General features: G+C 35.6%; 1 protein-coding gene and 1 pseudogene across 1 annotated transcript in view; both read left to right on the top strand.

The window, feature by feature from the left end:
* Positions 1-19683, top strand: part of KCND2 (potassium voltage-gated channel subfamily D member 2) — a 470191-nt gene that overhangs the window by 55479 nt on the left and 395029 nt on the right. The gene's annotated exons all lie outside the window — the stretch shown is intronic.
* On the top strand, positions 15037-15493 carry LOC113618504 (60S ribosomal protein L28 pseudogene; annotated as a pseudogene).

Below are 19683 nucleotides of genomic sequence, written 5' to 3'. Positions count from 1 at the left end.
TTAACTATGTAAAATTCACATACGAACCTAAGTGAAATTGAAATGAATGAAACAGGTTCCGAACTGATTTGAGGATTAAAAAAACAAGAATATTAAGTGGAAAATAACCTTTTAATGAAAACTGCATAGTGTGACTTTGTAATCAATTTCTTTCTTAATCAATTTTTTAAGATTTCAAAACAATATTGTTTTCCTGTGTTTTAGCTTTTCACACTACTGGAGTTAACAGCCATATAGCATGAAACATTTAAGGAAGTAACATTTTTCCAGATTTAAATTTTAAACATATGTCTTATTGAAGGTACTCATTTTAGTATTAGATAGTAATATTCAAGTAAATTAATATGCTTTAATTATAATTTAGTCACTATGATTCAAATTTGTAATGAAAAAGGATCAAGGTAAAGAACCTTTGCTTTTCCTTTTTTTACCTTATCCTTTTTTAAAAAAAAATTCTATTTTTAATAGTTGAATATTTTGATCTTGATAGTTTTCAAAATTGTTTTGTCCTTGGCCTGGGCTCTCAGGAGTGGTTTTTCATTATGAAAAAAGAAAGAAATAGAGACAGAAGGAGAAAAATACGTGTGTAGTCGAGGAGGGATTAGAAAGGTAGATTTTGCTGGTTTTAACCCTATTAACAGAAGTAACAGAAAAGTGTTTTTGCTTTGCTTTCGCTTTTATAATACCACAAGTAATTGAATAAATTAACAATGGTTATAAAGTAGTCACTACGCTTATAATTTATTTTCTGGAAAAACATGTAAGAATATGTCATATTAAAAGAAAAATGCCACCATAATAAATTGTCTTGTGGTTCTTCTGAGGTAAGTGAAAGAATCCAAAGAACTCAAAAATCACCCTGATGCTTTGGCCGCACGTTTAAGTACCATATTCTAAGACTTTAGATTACCTTGATTTTATCCCATTCTCTCTAGCCAAAGGTCTCTCTTTTGCTTTTTGATTCTCCTTTTAAAATTTCATTTGTGTCCCATTCTCCAGCTCTACTTTCAGTGTCTTTACCCCATTATAGCCAATACCTACTGCAGTGGTATTAGTGAAATGTAAAGTAGTAAGCGAGTTAGTATCAGAAGCAGCTCTGTACCTTCCACCCAATAAAAACAATAATGAAATAATTACCCTTAAAAATATCAGAGAAAGGCAAATATCCACTTGTTGAATCATTTTAAGTGTTCATAACTTTAAGCCAATTATCAATTCCTATTGCAGCATATCAAAACTGACCTTTCAGCGCTGCCTAACGTGAGACATAAGGCAATTTGCCACATATACATTTTTTTGAATTTTATTTTTTTTATACAGCAGGTTCTTATTAGTTATCTGTTTTATACATATTAATGTGTACATGTCAATCCCAATCTCCCAATTCATCCCCGCCCCCCCGCTTTCCCACCTTGGTGTCCATACATTTGTTCTCAACATCTATGTCTGTATTTCTGCCTTGCAAACGGGTTTATCTTTACCACTCCTCTAGATTCCAATATTTGTGTTAATATGCGATATTTGTTTTTCTCTTTCTGACTTACTTCAATCTGTATGACAGTCTCTAGGTCCATCCGTGCCTCTACAAATGACCCGATTTTGTTCCTTTTTATGGCTGAGTAATATTCCATTGTATATATGTACCACATCTTCTTTAACCATTCATCTGTCAGTGGGCATTTAGGTTGCTTCCATGACCTGGCTATTGTAAATAGTGCTGCTGTCAACATTGGGGTGCATGTATCTTTTTGAATTATGGTTTTCTCTGGGTATATGCCCAGGAGTGGGATTGCTGGGTCATATGGTAATTCTATTTTTCGTTTTTTAAGGAACCTCCATACTGTTCTCCATAGTGGCTGTATCAATTTACATTCCCACCAATGCTGCAAGAGGGTTCCCTTTTCTCCACACCCTCTCCAGCATTTGTTGTTTGCAGATTTTCTGATGATGCCTATTCTAACTGGTGCAAGGTGATACCCCATTGTAGTTTTGATTTACATTTCTCTAATAATTAGTGAAGTTGAGCAACTTTTCATGTGCCTCTTGGCCATCTGTATGTCTTCTTTGGAGCAATGTCTATTTAGATCTTCTGCCCATTTTTTGATTGGGTTGTTTGTTTTTTCAGTGTTGAGCTGCATGGGCTGTTTATATATTTTGGAGATTAATCCTTTATCCGCTGATTTGATTGCAAATATTTTCTCCCATTCTGAGGGTTCTCTTTTGGTCTTGTTTATAGTTTCCTTTGCTGTGCAAAAGCTTTTAAGCCTCATTAGGTCCCATTTGTTTATTTTTGTTTTTATTTCCATTACTCTAGGAGGTGGGTCAAAAAAGAGCTTGCTGTGATTTATATCAAACAGTGTACTTTCTATGTTTTCCTCTAAGAGTTTTATAGTGTCTGGTCTTACATTTAGTCTTTACTCCATTTTTAGTTTATTTTTGTGTATGGTGTTAGGGAGTGTTCTAATTTCATTTTTTTACATGTAGCTGTCCAGTTTTCCCAGCACCACTTATTGAAGAGAATATCTTTTCTTCATTTTATATCCTTGCCTCCTTTGTCATAGATTAGTTGACCATAGGTGCATGGGTTTATCTCTGGGCTTTCTATCCTGTTCCATTGATCTATATTTCTTTTTTTCTGCCAGTACCATATTGTCTTGATTACTGTAGGTTTGTAGTATAGTCTGAAGTCAGGGAGTCTGATTTCTCCAGCTCTGTTTTTCTTTCTTAAGATTGCTTTGGCTATTTGGGGTCTTTTGTGTTTCCATACAAATTTTAAGATTTTTTGCTCTAGTTCTGTAAAAAATGCCATTGATAGTTTGATAGGGATTGCACTGAATCTGTAGATTGCTTTGGGTAGTAGAGTCATTTTCACAATATTGATTCTTCCAATCCAAGAACATAGAATATCTCTCCATCTGTTTGTGTCATCTTTGATTTCTTTCATCAGTGTCTTATAATTTTCTGAGTACAGGTCTTTTACCTCCTTAGGTAGGTTTATTCCTAGGTATTTTATTCTTTTTGTTGCAGTTGTGAATGGGATTTTTTTCTTATTTTCTCTTTCTGATCTTTCATTGTTAGTGTATAGGAATGCAAGAGATTTCTGTGCATTAGGTTTGTATCCTGCAACTTTACCAAATTCATTGATAAGCTCTAATACTTTTCTGGTGGCATCTTTAGTATTCTCTATGTATAGTATCATGTCATCTGCAAACAGTGACAGTTTTACTCCTTCTTTTGAGGTTTGTATTCCTTTTATTTCTTTTTCTTCTCTGATTGCCATGGCTAGGAGTTCCAAAACTGTGTTGAATAATACTGGTGAGAGTGGACATCCTTGTCTTGTTCCCGATCTTTGTATATGGCCTTTATTATGTTGAGGTAGGTTCCCTCTATGCCCACTTTCTGGAAAGTTTTTATCATAAATAGATGTTGAATTTTGTCAAAAGCCTTTTCTGCATCTGTTGAGATGATCATATGGTTTTTATTCCTCAATTTGTTAATATGGTGTATCAGATTGATTGATTTATGTATATTGAAGAATCCTTGCATCCCTGGGATAAATCCCACTTGATCATGGTGTATGATCCTTTTAATATGTTGTTGGATTCAGTTTGCTAGTATTTTGTTGAGGAGTTTTGCATCTATGTTCATCAGTGATATTGGTCTGTAATTTTCGCTTTTTGTGGTATCTTTGTCTGGTTTTGGTATCAGGATGATGGTGGCCTTGTAGAATGAGTTTGGGAGTGTTTCTTCCTGTGAAGTTTCTTGGAAGAGTTTGAGAAGAATGGGTGTTAGCTCTTTGCTAAATGTTTGATAGAATTCACCTGTGAAGCCATCTGGTCCTGGACTTTCGTTTGTTGGAAGATTTTTAATCACAGTTTCAATTTCATTACTTGTGATTCATCTGTTCATATTTTCTATTTCTTCCTGGTTCAGTCTTGGAAGTTATACCTTTCTAAGAATGTGTCCATTTCTTTCAGGTTGTCCATTTTATCGGCATAGAGTTGTTTGTAGTAGTCTCTTATGATGCTTTGTATTTCTGCAGTGTCCATTGTAACTTCTCCTTTTTCATTTTTAATTTTATTGATTTGAGCTCTCTTCCTCTTTTTCTTGATGAGTCTGGCTAAAGCTTTATCATTTTTGTTTATCTTCTCCAAGAACCAGCTTTTAGTTTAATTGATCTTTGCTACTGTTTTCTTGGTTTCTATTTCATTTATTTCTTCTCTGATGTTTATGGTTTCTTTCCTTTTACTATTTGTTCTTCTTTCTCTAGTTTCTTTAGGTGTAAGGTTAGATTGTTTATTTGAGATGTTTCATGTTTCTTGAGGTAGGATTGTATTGCTATAAACTTCCCTGTTAGAACTGCTTTTGCTGCATCCCATAGGTTTTGGATCATGATGTTTTCATTGTCATTTTTCTCTAGGTATTCTTTGCTTTCCTCTTTGATTTCTTCAGTGAGCTCTTGGTTATTTAGTAACGTATTGTTTAGCCTCTGTGTGTTTGTGTTTTTTACATATTTCTTACCTGTAATTGATTTCTAACCTCACAGTGTTGTGGTCGGAAAAGATGCTTGGTATGATTTCAATTTTCTTAAATTTACCAAAGCTTGATTTGTGATCCAGGATGTGATCTGTCCTGAAGAATGCTCTGTGTGCACTTGAGAAGAAAGTGTAGTGTGCTGTTTTTGGATGGAATGTCCTATAAATATCAATTAAATCTATCTGGTCTATTATGTCATTTAAAGCTTGTATTTCCCTATTCATTTTCTGTCTGGATGATCTGTCCATAGGTGTAAGTGAGGTGTTAAAGTCCCCCACTATTATTGTATTACTGTCGATTTTCTCTTTTATAGTTGTTAGCATTTGCTTTATGTATCGAGGTGCTCCTAAGTTGGGTGCATATACATTTATAATTGTTATATCTTCTTCTTGGATTGATCCCTTGATCATTATGTAGTGTCCTTCCTTGTCTCTTGTAATATTCTTTATTTTAAAGTCTATTTTATCTGATATGAGTACTGCTACTCCAGCTTTCTTTTGATTTCCATTTGTATGGAATATCTTTTTCCTTCCCCTCACTTTAAGTCTGTATGTGTCCCTAGTTCTGAAGTGGGTGTCTTGTAGACAGCATATATATGGGTCTTGTTTTTGTATCCATTCAGTGAGCTTGTGTCTTTTGGTTGGAGCATTTAATCTGTTCACATTTAAGGTATCCATCAATATGTATGTTCCTATGACCACTTTCTAATTGTTTTGGGTTTGTTTCTGTAGGTCCTTTTCTTCTCTTGTGTTTCCCACTTAGAGAACTTCCTTCAGCATTTGTTTTAGAGCTGGTTTGGTGGTGCTGAATTCTCTTAGCTTTAGCTTGTCTGTAAAGCTTTTGATTTCTCCATCGAATCTGAATGAGATCCTTGCTGGGTAGAGTAATCTTGGTTTTAGGTTCTTCATTTTCATCACTTTAAATATATTGTGCCACTTCCTTCTGGCTTGTAGAGTTTCTGCTGAGAAATCAGCTGTTAATCTTATGGGGGTTCTCTTGTATGTTATTTGTTGTTTTTCCCTTGTTGCTTTTAATAATTTTTCTTTGTCATTAATTTTTGTCAATTTTATTACTCTGGGTCTTGGCATGTTTTTCCTTGGGTTTATCCTGCCTGGGACTCTGCAATTCCTGAACTTGGATACCTATTTCTTTTCCCATGTTAGGGAAGTTTTCGACTATAATCTCTTCAAGTATTTTCTTGGGTCCTTTCTCTCTCTCTTCTCCTTCTGGGACCCCTATAATGCGAATGTTGGTGCGTTTAATGTTGTCCCAGAGGTCTCTTAGGCTGTCTTCATTTCTTCTCATTCTTTTTCCTTATTCTGTTCTGCAGCAGTGAATTCCACCTTTCTGTTTTCCGGGTCACTTATCAGTTCTTCTGCCTCAGTTATTCTGCTATTGATTCCTTCTAGTGTATTTTTCATTTCATTTATTGTATTGTTCATCTCTATTTGTTTGTTCTTTAATTCTTCCAGGTCTTTGTTAAACATTTCTTGCATCTTCTCTACCTTTGCCTCCATTTTTTTCTGAGGTCCAGGATCATCTTCACTATCATTATTCTGAATTCTTTTTCTGGAAGGTTGCCTATCTCCACTTCATTTAGTTTTTTTTCTGGGGTTTTATCTTGTTCCTTCATCTGGTATATAGTCCTCTCCCTTTTCATCTTGTCTGTCTTTCTGTGAATGTGGTTTTCATTCCACAGGCTGCAGCATTGTAGTTCTTCTTGCTTCTGCTGTCTTCCCTCTGGTGGATGGGGCTCCACATATATTTTATTCATGCTTAAAAATTAGTGATACATTTACAAAACAAGTTTGAGGGGAGTAATTATGTCGAGTAAGGAAAAGTAGGTAGATGTGGGTGACATTTTTTGGAAGGTTCTTTACAAAATGTAAGAAACCCAATGCAGTTAGATTTTCATTTAATCAAGTAGTGTTTCCAGTACAAATGAATGGCTGTTGATGCCTTTATATCCCATACTTCTTCTTAAATGCTTCACTGAAATTTTAATACCCCGGCATCCCAGTTTGGAGCTTCTTTTAAAGGAGTCTTTCAGAAAACTTGGGACAGAAACCTGCTCTAGATGACCACATGGAGAGTTTTACAAAAGAGCAACAAATTATAAAAGCTCAGTGTTACTTGTTGTTTAAAATGTGTCTTTCCTCTTCCCCCTTTCTCCCTCTTTCGTTTTACAGAATATATTGATATTAATCACTGACCTACTTTAGCTTATGGAGCCTAAATTTGACAATTTTATATAAAGGTTCACGTAAAATCATTTTATAATAAGTGAAAAAAGAACTAGACAAGTCTTTTGAAATTAAGCAATCAGAAATTTGGCCAACACAATAAAGACAACTTATTTAGCAGATTCAAAATCAGTTCACTTCACATGCTATTATAAATTATGTAAATCAATAAATGCATGCAGATTTGCTGTGGACAGTCTCTGGTGTTTTGGGTATCTTCTAGACTTTATCTTCATAACAGGTATTCCTTACAGAATTGTCTGACAATTGGAAGAGCATGGGGCTGGAGAACAAATTCCTGAGTCTGATTCTGTTTCAGTCACGTACTTATCTTGTTATTCTGATGTGTTAAGAAAATTGAGGTTCAGCAAGATTATCTGTAAAAGAGGGTTAGTAATTCATTTCTTGAATTCTTCATAGGTTTATTGCCAGGATTAATGGAAATATTGTTTGTTTTCAAATTATAAAGAGCTTATAGTAATCAGAGATTATTATAACTACAGATTAGTTGATGTAATTATGTTCCAATGTATTTTTACTAGTTGAGTGGGTTTTACGAAGGCTGAGTTTCTTTTTCCACTCAGATCAGCCACCCTGCAGATGGTTGCTGTCAATCACCAGAAGAAAAAGATGGACAGATTCTTAGCAATTCAACCCCATTTGTTGAAAAGTAACCTAAACTGTACTCAAACTAGCAAACTCAGTTTCTAATGAAGCACTTCAGGACCTTTGCCACAATGGCACAGTTGGCAGGGTAAGAAAAATAAAATTTGAAAGTTGTGCAAAGAATTTAAATATATATTTTTTCTAGAATGCAATCCACTTGTTGCATTAATTTTGACTCTCTGAAGTTTAACTGATTATAAGTATTCTTTCATTTTGATCAATACAGATATTTTAACTAGCCAGTTCCATCCATAATAACACTTTGGTACTGGATTCAGTAGAATAGCTATTAGCGTTAATAAAAATAAATTATTGTTGCCAAAATTCTACTCCATTTCATGTGTTTATAGGCAGTCTTTGAGGACCATCTTCCAAAATACTTTTCAAAACATCTCTCGGTGCCTTAGATCTTTACAACTTGTTAGTAAGTTTAAAATTTTTTACTTTTAAATGTCATGTAAATGTAATTTTTATTTCATATAAATTAGTCATAATCAGAATTTTGTCAGTGTCAGGGTGGAGAGATACTAGGTTCTTGAGATAATATATCTGTTTGACATTTTAAGCTACTTTTATCTTGGTTTTCTGTTGCAGTGGACAGTTCTTTAAGAGGAGCAGAGGAAACTCTAGGTTTAGAAGAAGATAAAGTCTTAAATCCCTGTCATGGGAGCATCAAAATTGGTAAAATAGCCGTGGCAGATTAGCCTACAGAATAGAATATTTAAGCAACAAAATAGGAATTTCAAAATAGTTGAATGGATGACATTCTGAAGACTGATGATAAGTATTCTACCTATTTACAAAGGCTAGAACTAATGGCAGTCAGTGGTGATTCCAGGGTCACTCATTTCATCTTGTCTCTTTGGAAGAATGTTCGATTTTCTAATCATTTTCATCACATATCTATAGAATTAGTTGTTTTCTTCTTTTGATCATTCTCATTTGTTTGGGCTAGGTTCACTATGTTTCTGCAGTAACTTACGTGTCCTTACTAGAGAGATGATAATTATTTCTGACTTGAAGAACATACATTTCAATCCAGGTCTGGAGTAAAAGTTAACCGTCTGAGAGCCTACAAACAAACCAATCAATGACATTCAGCAAAACCTTACTTTCCATATTTTAGTGTTTGTCCTAAGAGTCTAGGCAACTTGGCTCATGGGTAAAAGGTATGCAGAGGCTCCACTTCGAAAACTTGCCCTCTGATAGGGAGAAGGGAATATGCATGTCACTTCATCTTTAAATTCTAACAGGTCCTGGGGTCAGCAGTAGAAACTGTTTATTTGTGTCACTCCCAGGACCCACCATGCTAAAGTATCATGAGTCTTCCTAGTATGTAAGTTTTTTAGACATAAGATTTTAATCTGTGATGCAGTAAATAAAGAAGAACTAGCTTTTCCTTTTCTTTACCCAATTCTTTTCCGCACAGCAGGATACTGTCACAGTTTAAGAACCTATTCTCCAAGGTGGATGTGACAAGTCATCTGGAGATGACTCCTTGAAGACTACAGCCTGACTGTGCTAAGTCCCCATCAAGTCACACCCCTCCTCCCACTGATGAGGTGAGGGTAGGGAGAGTAGGATTGGGTTTCAAGAAGTAGTACAGATAGGAGACATATAAATGACCCTGCTAGCAAGTCAAGGTGTGTCCATGTCTTTTATTTTTCTTTAATTTACTTCTTCCTTGCCTTGCCTGGCAGCAGTAGTATGGGGATTGCCATTTATAGTAAAACTTCCCCAAAGTTACTGCATTAGTAGCACAGTTTAATTGCTACATTCATTTTAATCATGGGTTTTTCCTATGTGGCTCAAATACTTAATCAAACTTAGGGAAGCACAAAGAAGCAATATCAATCAATATTGCTAAGAAGTAAAAACTTATCCTAGTGTAAAAACTCAAAGCCATATATTCTAATTATTTTTTGCTAACCCTGTTGTTTAAAATGGGATAAACATAGTTACATTTTTAAAAAATTTCCTGTCTCATTCCTGTCACAGGAAGTATTTAATCAGAAACTATCAAGGCCTTGTCAAGAATATTATATAATTAGGATAGGGTGGGTAACTATATTGGATAATGTCTTTAGCTATCTCCAAATCTGAGAGTCTTTGATTCTGTTAATAGTCACCCTGCTTTTTCACTTCAGTCTCCTAACCTTGAAACTGCCCCTAAATTGGCTATATTGTCATCCAAGATGAAAGTTCCACCTACTTTTTTTTGTGTGGTTAATATATTAGCTTGAGTTATTTCCAGATCCCTTGACAAATTCTGTCATGTGCTATCTATGTAACTTCTTCCCTAGGAAGACCTTTGAAATCAGGTTCCATGAGTGGTAAAAATGTTTATATCTATTTCCTGCAGTTTAGTAGCATAGGGATATACTTAGTGGCAATAATATTCCTCTTAAAAATGGCTAAATAATTACACAGATCTTTCAGATTCTGAGTTGTGCTCAAGCCAAAATAATTCTCTATATGTCAAGGCAGTTAGAGTTATTCCAGTTCTCGAATTAAGTACTTTTGTGAAACAATCAGTATACTAAAGGTCGGGGGCAGACAGGATGAGAAAAATGTTTCCCTTAACCTTACAGATACAACCAGTGCCTTAGTATCAAGTAGGATGCTAATTAAAATCTCCAAGTAGGTGGAGGTTGGAGTTGCATTGACAGGAGAGCCTAGATCTGTATTTTGAAAAGGATTACTAGGCAATTCTCATAAACACTAAAATAAAAAAAACAAACAAACAGTGGTCTAAGAAATTATCTTTTCTCCAGCAAGGATTTGTTTACAATCCCAAACTCTGTTCCCACATGAACAGTCACAACTGACTATGCACCGCAAGTAATTTTGTCAGCACTGGTTTGGTCTGCTTTTTTGTTGTAGTTTTTGTTTTCTTTGTAGAACTATATAATAAGGAAAAGAAAGAAAAATAATAGATGTCCTCACGAATGTACATACTTACCATACTTCAGGGTGTGACCTATATCTTTAAAATAGTATCTTTTTTAGCTTTGAAATAAGAGCAAGCATATAATATTATTTCTCTTTACCTGGCAAATCAACTGTGGTTCTTACATTTATTTAACCTTTGCAGGTAAGTAATTTAAAACATGAAGGATATTGTGAATGACTTTCCATGCAGGTAGTAATCTTTGCAGTTGAAGTCATTTTTTAATCTATTCAAGCAAAGATCTTCAAACCTAATATGTATATGACATAAAATATAAGGGTCCATCAGAGATTCTATTTAACCTGGATTCTGTTGATGTGTTTGTTTTTAAATTTTGTTCACTTCTGTTCCTCTGTTGGTAAAATCTGGAGGTTGGAGTAGATTCCCAGTAAATTTCCTTACAATTCTAAAGTCCTATTCCCATAACTTTAACTTTCTAGACCCAAGAAACTAATATATACATTTGTATAATGTATATATAAGCAAATGCATATATATATTATATATGTATATAATATGTATATAATGACAAAACAAGAGCACAAGTAGATATAGAGAGTCTTTGGAGGAAAAATACTCGAGAGAATCAGTTTACAAATATTTTAATGTGGTGTGGTTTTTGTTTTAAAAACAAAGTTTTTCCGTTTTCTAACATGGTAACAAGAATTTGCTCCTTCTGAGAAATGATTCTAAGACACTGTGTTCTTTTGAAGTTTTAAAAGTTTTTTTTTAAACATCTTTATTGGAGTATAATTGCTTTACAATGGTGTGTTAGTTTCTGCTGTATAACAAAGTGAATCAGCTATACATATACATATATCCCCATATCCCCTCCCTCTTGCGTCTCCCTCCCACCCTCCCTATCCCACCCCTCTAGGAGGTCACAAAGCACCGAGCTGATCTCCCTGTGCTATGCGGCTGCTTCCCACTACCTATCTGTTTTACATTTGGTAGTATATATAATTGAGCTGCACAGAATAAAGTCTATTTGAGCATGATATGCTGTGACATGGTGCATCAAAAATGTCAAGCTGTTTTACATTTCAGAGTCTCACAGTAATAAAAATTGTCCTTTTATCCGTTAAATATAACACCTTTACAGAAGAACTCTGACAGGAAGATCTTTAGAAATTTAAGCAGTTTAATGACACCACTGAGCACTTTGTTATTCGTGATGGCTGTGTTGTCTTTAGACACCCTAATTATGACCATTTCATTGACTCTTGTAATTTATTAGTTTTTTCTTCCTTTGTATCACAGCATGCTATGGTGAGCAGAGTTCCAAAACATAATTAAAATATGAAAAACTCACAATTCAGACATACTCTGTGGGTTTTGTTTCTTTTTAGTACCTCTTTCTAGTCACCTAGTAGTAGAACGTACAGTGACTTTTCTAAGTGATAGAGTCAGTCTTTGCTTGAGTTATTTTGGGAGGGAAACTTTAAAGGGCTTTGTTTTATCTACATTATTTCTGTTCTTGCTTTCATTTTTGTCTTCTTTCTAACGTGAAGGCAGATTTCTTAGAGCGTAGTATAGTGGTGTTTTGAAGTTACCAGTGGAATTCTCTACCTCAGATATTTTGTGAATTCTCTTTCCCTAGGCTTAGTATCACTTGATGCTACTATTTTATCAGCCTCATTGCCCGATAATGAGAAAACTTACAAAAGAATTTCAATTTTAAAATGAGTGAGTGTTTTTCAAGTTTTTTTTTTTGAGGGTTATCTACATCTGTAGACTCTTGATAATGGTTTTAAATTGACTGCAATTATATAAAAATTTTGTAACTGCCAGTTTTAAAGAAGTCATTTGGTTTATTCAGTAAACATATATTTAAATGCACTAAAGGTTTTCTATACAGAGTTGAGTGTAATGAAGGGTACTAGCAGGCAAGAGACCTGGCTTCAGATTCTATCATTCCTACTGTCTTTAACTGCTGTAAAATATCACGCAACATTAACTAACCTTGAATTTCAGTTGTCTCATTGCAAATTATGCAAAAGGTCCTCCATTACTGCAGTATTCAGGAATAGACTAGAAAATTATTATGGGAAAACATGTGGAAGAAACATAAACATCGCATACATGACTGGATTATATGAGCTTTAAAGTTCTTCACAATTTTGAGACTCTATTCTGTATATAGAATTATTAATTATCATTTAGATGTATATTATCATCATATTTCAATTATAATGGATAAATTTCCAATTCTCTTTAGAGCTGTGTGTGTGTGTGTGTGTGTGTGTGTAGGGTGTAGGTTTGATAAGCTTATACTTCATTATTTGATCCATTTATTATTTTATATATTAATTGAGCACATACCATGTGTCTACTATTCTAGGCACTAGGGTTACATTAGGGGAACACACATACACACAGACACACACAAAATATTTAGATAAGAGAAAGTAATAAATGCTATAGAAAACAAAGCAGAGCTAAGGAGAAGGGGGTTGGGTTGCATTTTTCACTTAAATGGTGAAAATTGATGTCATTGAGAAGATGTTATCTGAACAAAGACTTGATGTAGTTCAGGGCCATAGGCAAGCACATATCTGGAGGACAACATTCCAAGAAAGAGTTATGCTAGTGAAAGCCTTTAGAGCATAAGTACGTCTGGTGTGTTCAGTAAGGAGTTCAGGTGGCTGGAGGTGAATGAGTGAGGGAACAATTAGATCAGAAAGGAAGTGGAGCCTGATCTTGCAGTTACTATAGTGCCTTGTTGGTGCTTGTAATGACTTGAGTTTCACTCTAAGAAGAGGAACTGGTAGAGGGTTTGGAGCAGAGGAGAGATTTGATATGATTTAGATTTGACAAGGATCAGTGGCTGTTGCGTTGATATCATTTGCACATAGGTGGAAGCAGGAAAACCAGTTAAGAGATGATTTCAGTAGTCACTGGGATAATAATAATCATGGCTTGGTATCAAGGTGGTAGCAATGAGAATTGTGAGAAATGATTAGGTACTGGATATATTTTAAGATATTACAACAGGATTTCCCAAAAATTGGATATGGATGTGAGAAGGGAAAATTCTGGAATGAAGCCGAGATTTTTGTCTGAAAGCAACTGAAAGGATGGGTCATCCATTTAAATGAAAAAACAAAACAGACTGAGTGGAATAGGTTTGCAGGAGGAAGGGAATGAGAAGTTCAGTTTTGGCCAAGTCAGTGGGAGATATCTATTTGGCAACTCAATGCATCTGGCAGGTAGGCAGTTGTGTATAGGAGTTTGAAGTTCAGAAAACATGTCTGGGAAAGAAGTTTAAATTCGGGTGACATGGCTGCTGTTATTAAAATGTATATGCTGATTGAGGCCACGGCGTAGTGGATGCAGACAGAGGAGAGGGAGAGAATACAGGACTGAGATCTAGGGAACTCCAACATTAAGAGGTCTGGAAGAGGAGGAGAAACCAACAAAGAAGGTTGAGATGTAAAAATAATATTGTTAGAAGAGAATCAAGAGTGTGGTATCATGGAAGCAAAGTGAAGGAAATATGTCAAGGACAATATACTTGATGTTGATAAGAACTGAAAAGTGACCATTGGATTTAGCAATTTGGAGGTAATTGGTGATCTTGACATGAATAGTTTTGGTGTAATGATCAGGGGGCAAATCTGACTGGCGAGGATTAAGGAGCATTAGGAGAAATGGAATTGATATTACTGGGTATAGTCAAATATCTGAAGATATTTTGCTGCAGAAGGGAGAAGATAGTCAGTTATAGCTGGTAGGTGAAACGGGGTTTAAAAGATGATTCTTTTAAAATGGGAGAAAAATAACATTTTTGCTGGTGGTGATTTTCTCTACTACATAATAAAAAATTAATAATGCAGAGAAAAGGGAATCAATTCCATTGTGCAGTTCTTGGATAGGTGATGGAAATTGTATGTAGTGCACAAGGGAAGGTTTTAGAGAGGAGTAAATAATCATTATCCAGAAACTTGAGAGAAAGCAAAGTATACGGGTTCAATTGTGGGTGAATACATGTCGCTGTGAGAGTTTCTGGAGATTCCTTCTAGTTGCTTCAGTTTTCTCAGTGGAGACAAAGCAAAGCCATCAACTGGGAGTATTAGGATGGAGGTGTTAGAAGTTTAAGAAGAAAGGAGAAGGTATGAAATCGTCCTCAAGGAGAGTGGAAAGTACATGTACTAGTGAAATATAGTATGATTGTGGGCAGCCTTCAGAGTCCTCCAACACTTTTTCAAATTGAATTTTTGAAGTGAGATCATTCAGAGTTGCTGTGTGTTTCTACATGCATATTTAGCTGTACAAGTGTAGGTGTTGAAGAGATTTAAATCTAAGCAGAATTGTAATTTTGCCTAGTGAAGGGAGTTGATGGACTGAGATGTGTGTCCTTCAATAGATTGAAGGTCCCAGTGGGCATATGACTGTTAAGGTTGAGATACTGCAGCAAATGAGCTGGAAAAAGAGGAGATGATGGTCGGAGAACTGAGGCTGCATGAAACAGAATTGTGAAAGTATGGGCATTACTAACAATGAATAGGTCTAGAAATGGCCAGGCAGTTAATTGGCTGAGATAATAGGGAAGACAAGATATTTAGAGGGAAGAAGATTAAGCAATCAAGAGGCCACATGTCAGGAAGGATCATATATGTATATATTGAAGTTGTCAATTAAATCAAGAGTCATGTTGGAGCGTATCCGGCAGCCGCCACGAGAGGAGCTGCCGCCGTGTCAGCACATCTGCAATGGATGATCATGCTGAACTGCTCCAGCTTCTTGATCAAGAGGAACAAGCAGACGTATAGCACCGAGCCCAATAACCTGAAGGCCTGCAGCTCCTTCCGGTACAACAGGTTCATTCACCGCCGAACTGTGGGCATGGAGCTGGCGGCAGACGGCAAAGGGGTCGTGGTGGTCATGAAGCGGAGATCCAGTCAGCGAAAGGCAGCCACTTCCAACATGCGGACCACCATCAACAAGAATGCCCGGGCCGCCCTCGGCAGCATCCGGCACGTGATCCGAAAGAACAAGTACCGCCCGGGTTTGCGCGTGGCCGCCATCCGGCAGGCCTGCGCGCCAGAAGCCTGTGATGGCGAAGAGAAAGCGGACTCGCCCCACCAAGAGCTCCTGAGCGATCTATCCACTTCCCCAATGCAGTAAAGCTGTCAGCTGACTTGCCTAAAAAAAAAAAAAAGGAAAAGAAAAAAAAGAAAAAAAGAGTCATGTTGGAAAGAGTGACCGTTAGGCCAGAGCTAAAATATTTGGGAAACTTGGAGGAGTTAATTGCAAGGTTATTAAGTGACTTCAACAATGAAGAAAATGAGCAATATAATCTGGTGACAGGAGATTAAAAAACAGGATTTACAGGGAGGAGAGGAGAAAAATGGTATAGAAAGGATCATCTATAATGGAAGTGGACATCTTTCAATGTGACCTTTCATAAACGGCAAACTCTTACATGAGTTTTAAAACTTTATTCTGTCTAGCATAGTGTTGACGCTCACTAAATAATTATAACTGGTTGAACTTTTATGTTGATATTTAGAATAGAGAAGTAAAGTACTTTAAACACAAAGTGTCATGAAAAAGTACATAGATGAGAGATGCTAGAGAGAATTCTGTGTTAGAGAGAAAAAGTATGAAAGAATAAGGCAGGTGTGGGTTCCAGTCAGGGCTCTGCCATTTGTGAGCTGCGTTCTTTCTTCATTAAGGTATTTCATCTCTGCAATGGGGATAAAAATAACTACCTCAAGGAGTTGTTGTGAGGGGTAAGTACAATGATTTATGTAAAGCCTTCAATTAATGTTAGTTCCCTCCCTAAAAGTAGAGATTCAAATATTGAACATATTTACAGGGTACTGTAATAAAGATAGACTTCTGAGGGAAATAATTTCTATTTCTGTCACCACTGATAAATGATTCATGAACTCATTCATACACCAACTGTGTGTTATTTCAGTGACTTGAGAATGTGTTCATGGACTCTTACAGATTTTCTTTTTTCAATTTCTAGCTTTATATTACTTATTATAGCACCTACAGAGAACACCAATCAGAAGAAAATCTGGCCATTATTCTCTTTCATAGTGAATACTAAAGCGTTAATTTTTTGTTTTACTTTTTAAAATTATACAGATATATGATTAGCATGATCATTGAATAGTATGCAATTTTTAAAAATAATTAAATATTTAGAATATTTTATGAATATGGAATGCATATTATTGAGTGATGAGAGTATAAATCTAAAGACAATATGCATTTTCTATTAAAATATGCTCATGTTGGGCTTCCCTGGTGGTGCAGTGGTTGAGAGTCCGCCTGCTGATGCAGGGGACACAGGTTTGTGCCCCGGTCCGGGAAGATCCCACATGCCGTGGAGCGGCCCGTGAGCCATGGCCACTGAGCCTGCGCGTCCGGAGCCTGTGCTCCACAACGCGAGAGGCCACAACAGTGAGAGGCCCGCATAACGCAAAAAAAAAAAAAAAATGCTTATGTTGAATGAATGTTATTAAATAATTGTATTTGCTTATATACAGAATTCCAAAAAGCATTGAGGTATATTCTCAGTCATTTATGGTCAATGAGGGAAGTAAAAAACGACCCAAGAAAAACAAGGGTACCATATAAAGTTGTATATTGGGGCAGAGGGAGGAGCTTCATTCCATCCCTTCATTCGTGGAGGTACTTAGGACCTTTGTGATCACCTAGAAGCTTATAGTCCTTATTGAATCCTCTGTGTACAGCCAGAAGAAAAGTACAAAGGAGGAAAGTGCATGAAAGATTTTCAAAGTTTCATAGGCCAGGCATCAGAGTAGTTGAATGTCGTATTTGCCCACATGGCATTGGCCGGAACTAGTCATAAGGTTCACCCAGATGCAAAGAGGTTGGGCAGTGCAGTCTAAACGTGTGGCAAGAAGGAGGATGTGTGCTTATGGATGAACTAGCTGCTCTATTCTGGAGTTGATGTATTACTAGGTGTTAAATTAGAAGTTAGGGATGAATTCTGTGGTACTACAAAAATGTAGAAAATGGATAGGTCATTTTAAGCTGTCTGAGTACTAGATAGCCCGATAATGCTTCACAGAAGAGATGAACGATCCAGGTAGGCCTTGCAAAACTCAGGGTATTTGGTTTGTCAGGAAAGGGTCTGATATGTTTTTCAAGGAGCAAATAACAGTGAGAGTAGGAATAAACTTGCAGTATATTTCAGCAATGAAATTAGTCTGAGGGGGAAATTGGCTTTAATTACTAAGGCATAAGATATCCTCATATATTGATTGGATATGTAAGTTGGACCAGACTAATGTCCGTACTGGATACCAAGATGAGAAATTATATGATTATTGAGAAGCCATATTTGCAACTATGTTGTATTGAAAGTAGTATAATGTTGACAATATACTTACTTAAGAAGTTCATAGCAAATGCAAGCATAATCTGGCATTCTACAGTTCGAATTTTTTATTTTATGTTAATCTGAATAAAGAAGTATTTTAACATGATATTCAGGGTAGCTTCCTTTTGTAGAAAGCATTGTATAAACTGATGAGTACTTATGCGTATTTCCAGGCAAGGGCTTAGAACCTCAACTATCATTCTAGACATTACTGATAGATCCATAATTTTAGACTTGGAAAGAACTTTTGAGGTAATCGAGTCCTAAGGCGTCAAAAGACTTTTCTAAAGCATCACAGTTTATCCTAAATCTAAATCTAGATACAGATCTCCTAAATTCTACAGTTTAAGATTGTTATGAAGGAAATCATATTTTCTGTTGTCTTAATTATACCAACTAAAGTGTGCATATCTTACATAGAAAGGGTCTTCATTAGGTTGTCATATTACTTTGAAAAATAGCTTAATTTAGCTGCAGTTTAAGGAAAACTAGAATAACTAATGTGACACACAAGTGGATATACATTAGAAAACAAATTATGGAGAACAGACTATACCGCCTACTCAGAACTGAACCAGACAAGATAAAGCATATAAGAACAGATATTGCAGTAATGAGAGTGCAGCTGTTTAGGATTCTACGGAAATGTGGGAGACATTATTCATGGAACAAAGAAAAGAAACTAAAGACAACTTTGAAGCAGCACCTTCATATTTAGCTTTATATTGCATATTTTACATATTTTAATCATATCTCACTTCCTTCCGAAATAGACTTGAGATAGTTTATAACAAGATAATGTTACAGTAGCATGGATGCAAGGATAAGAGAGGATGGGGTATTGGTGTAATAATACCAGATTACTCATACTAGGTTACTAATGCTAGGGGTAAACTTTTATTTAGGACAAACTTTTGGCATTTAGTTTCTTGATATTCAAATCAAAAAAGAAAAACAAAATTATATTTTATTTTTTGGTAAAATAATATTTAGTAAGATGAAGGAGCAAGTGGGCTTTTATCCCCCCATAGTTCTGATCTCTAAGAGGAACTAATTTCTCAATTATTTAATAAGATGGTTTTACAAGAGTTAGCTTCACCATTATCCCATAAATAAATACTAAACTTTTATTTCTTGCCTGGCTCTCTGCTGAGTTCTTGGGACACATAGATGAAGAGGAAGCATGCTTACCCTTAAGGAGCTCACAGATAGGAAAAAGGTAATTGGGCAGTAAATTCAATAAATGAGTTACTTGTAAGCCATAATGGTAGCCCACAGGAAAGAGTGTTCAGCACAGTCATAGAGAGAAGACCCCCCACAGGGTAAGAAATGTTGAATTGATCTTAAAGTATGAATAGATCAAAGATTAAAAGAGAAATGAGCAGAACTTTCTCTTTAAAAATGCATAATTTTATGCAGATATTTCTGAGAGAATCTTTGGAGAACCAAAACAGTATAGTTCAGATGCTTAAAACTTAGGATAACTGGCTGGATAAAAAGTACTAAAATTTGAGGAATGAGCATTTGATTGATCCCTTCGACCCTATTTGAACATAATTGGTCATATATTTTTCACCTGGCAGTATGCTTTTCTGCCACATAAGTTGTAAGATTGAGACATTACAAATTTTTTTTTTACTAAAGTCTGGATTATTTTTAATTGTGGTAGAATACATATTACATTACATTTATCATCTTAACCATTTTTAAGTGTGTAATTCAGTATTGTTAAATATATTTAAATTATTGTGCAGCCAATCTCCAGAACCTTTTCATCTTGCAAAACAAACTCTATATCTATTAAATAACTCCCCCTAAATGCCCATCGATAGACGAATGGGTAAAGAAGATGTGGTACATATATACAATGGAATATTACTCAGCCATAAAAAAGGAATGAAATTGGGTCATTTGTAGAGATG

This window comes from Aethalodelphis obliquidens, unplaced genomic scaffold (assembly GCF_003676395.1).
Source record: "Aethalodelphis obliquidens isolate GAN/ISIS:26980383/991018 unplaced genomic scaffold, ASM367639v1 scaffold5, whole genome shotgun sequence".
In the NCBI taxonomy this organism is placed as follows: domain Eukaryota; kingdom Metazoa; phylum Chordata; class Mammalia; order Artiodactyla; family Delphinidae; genus Aethalodelphis; species Aethalodelphis obliquidens.
This window is presented reverse-complemented; position numbering and strand designations above follow the sequence as displayed.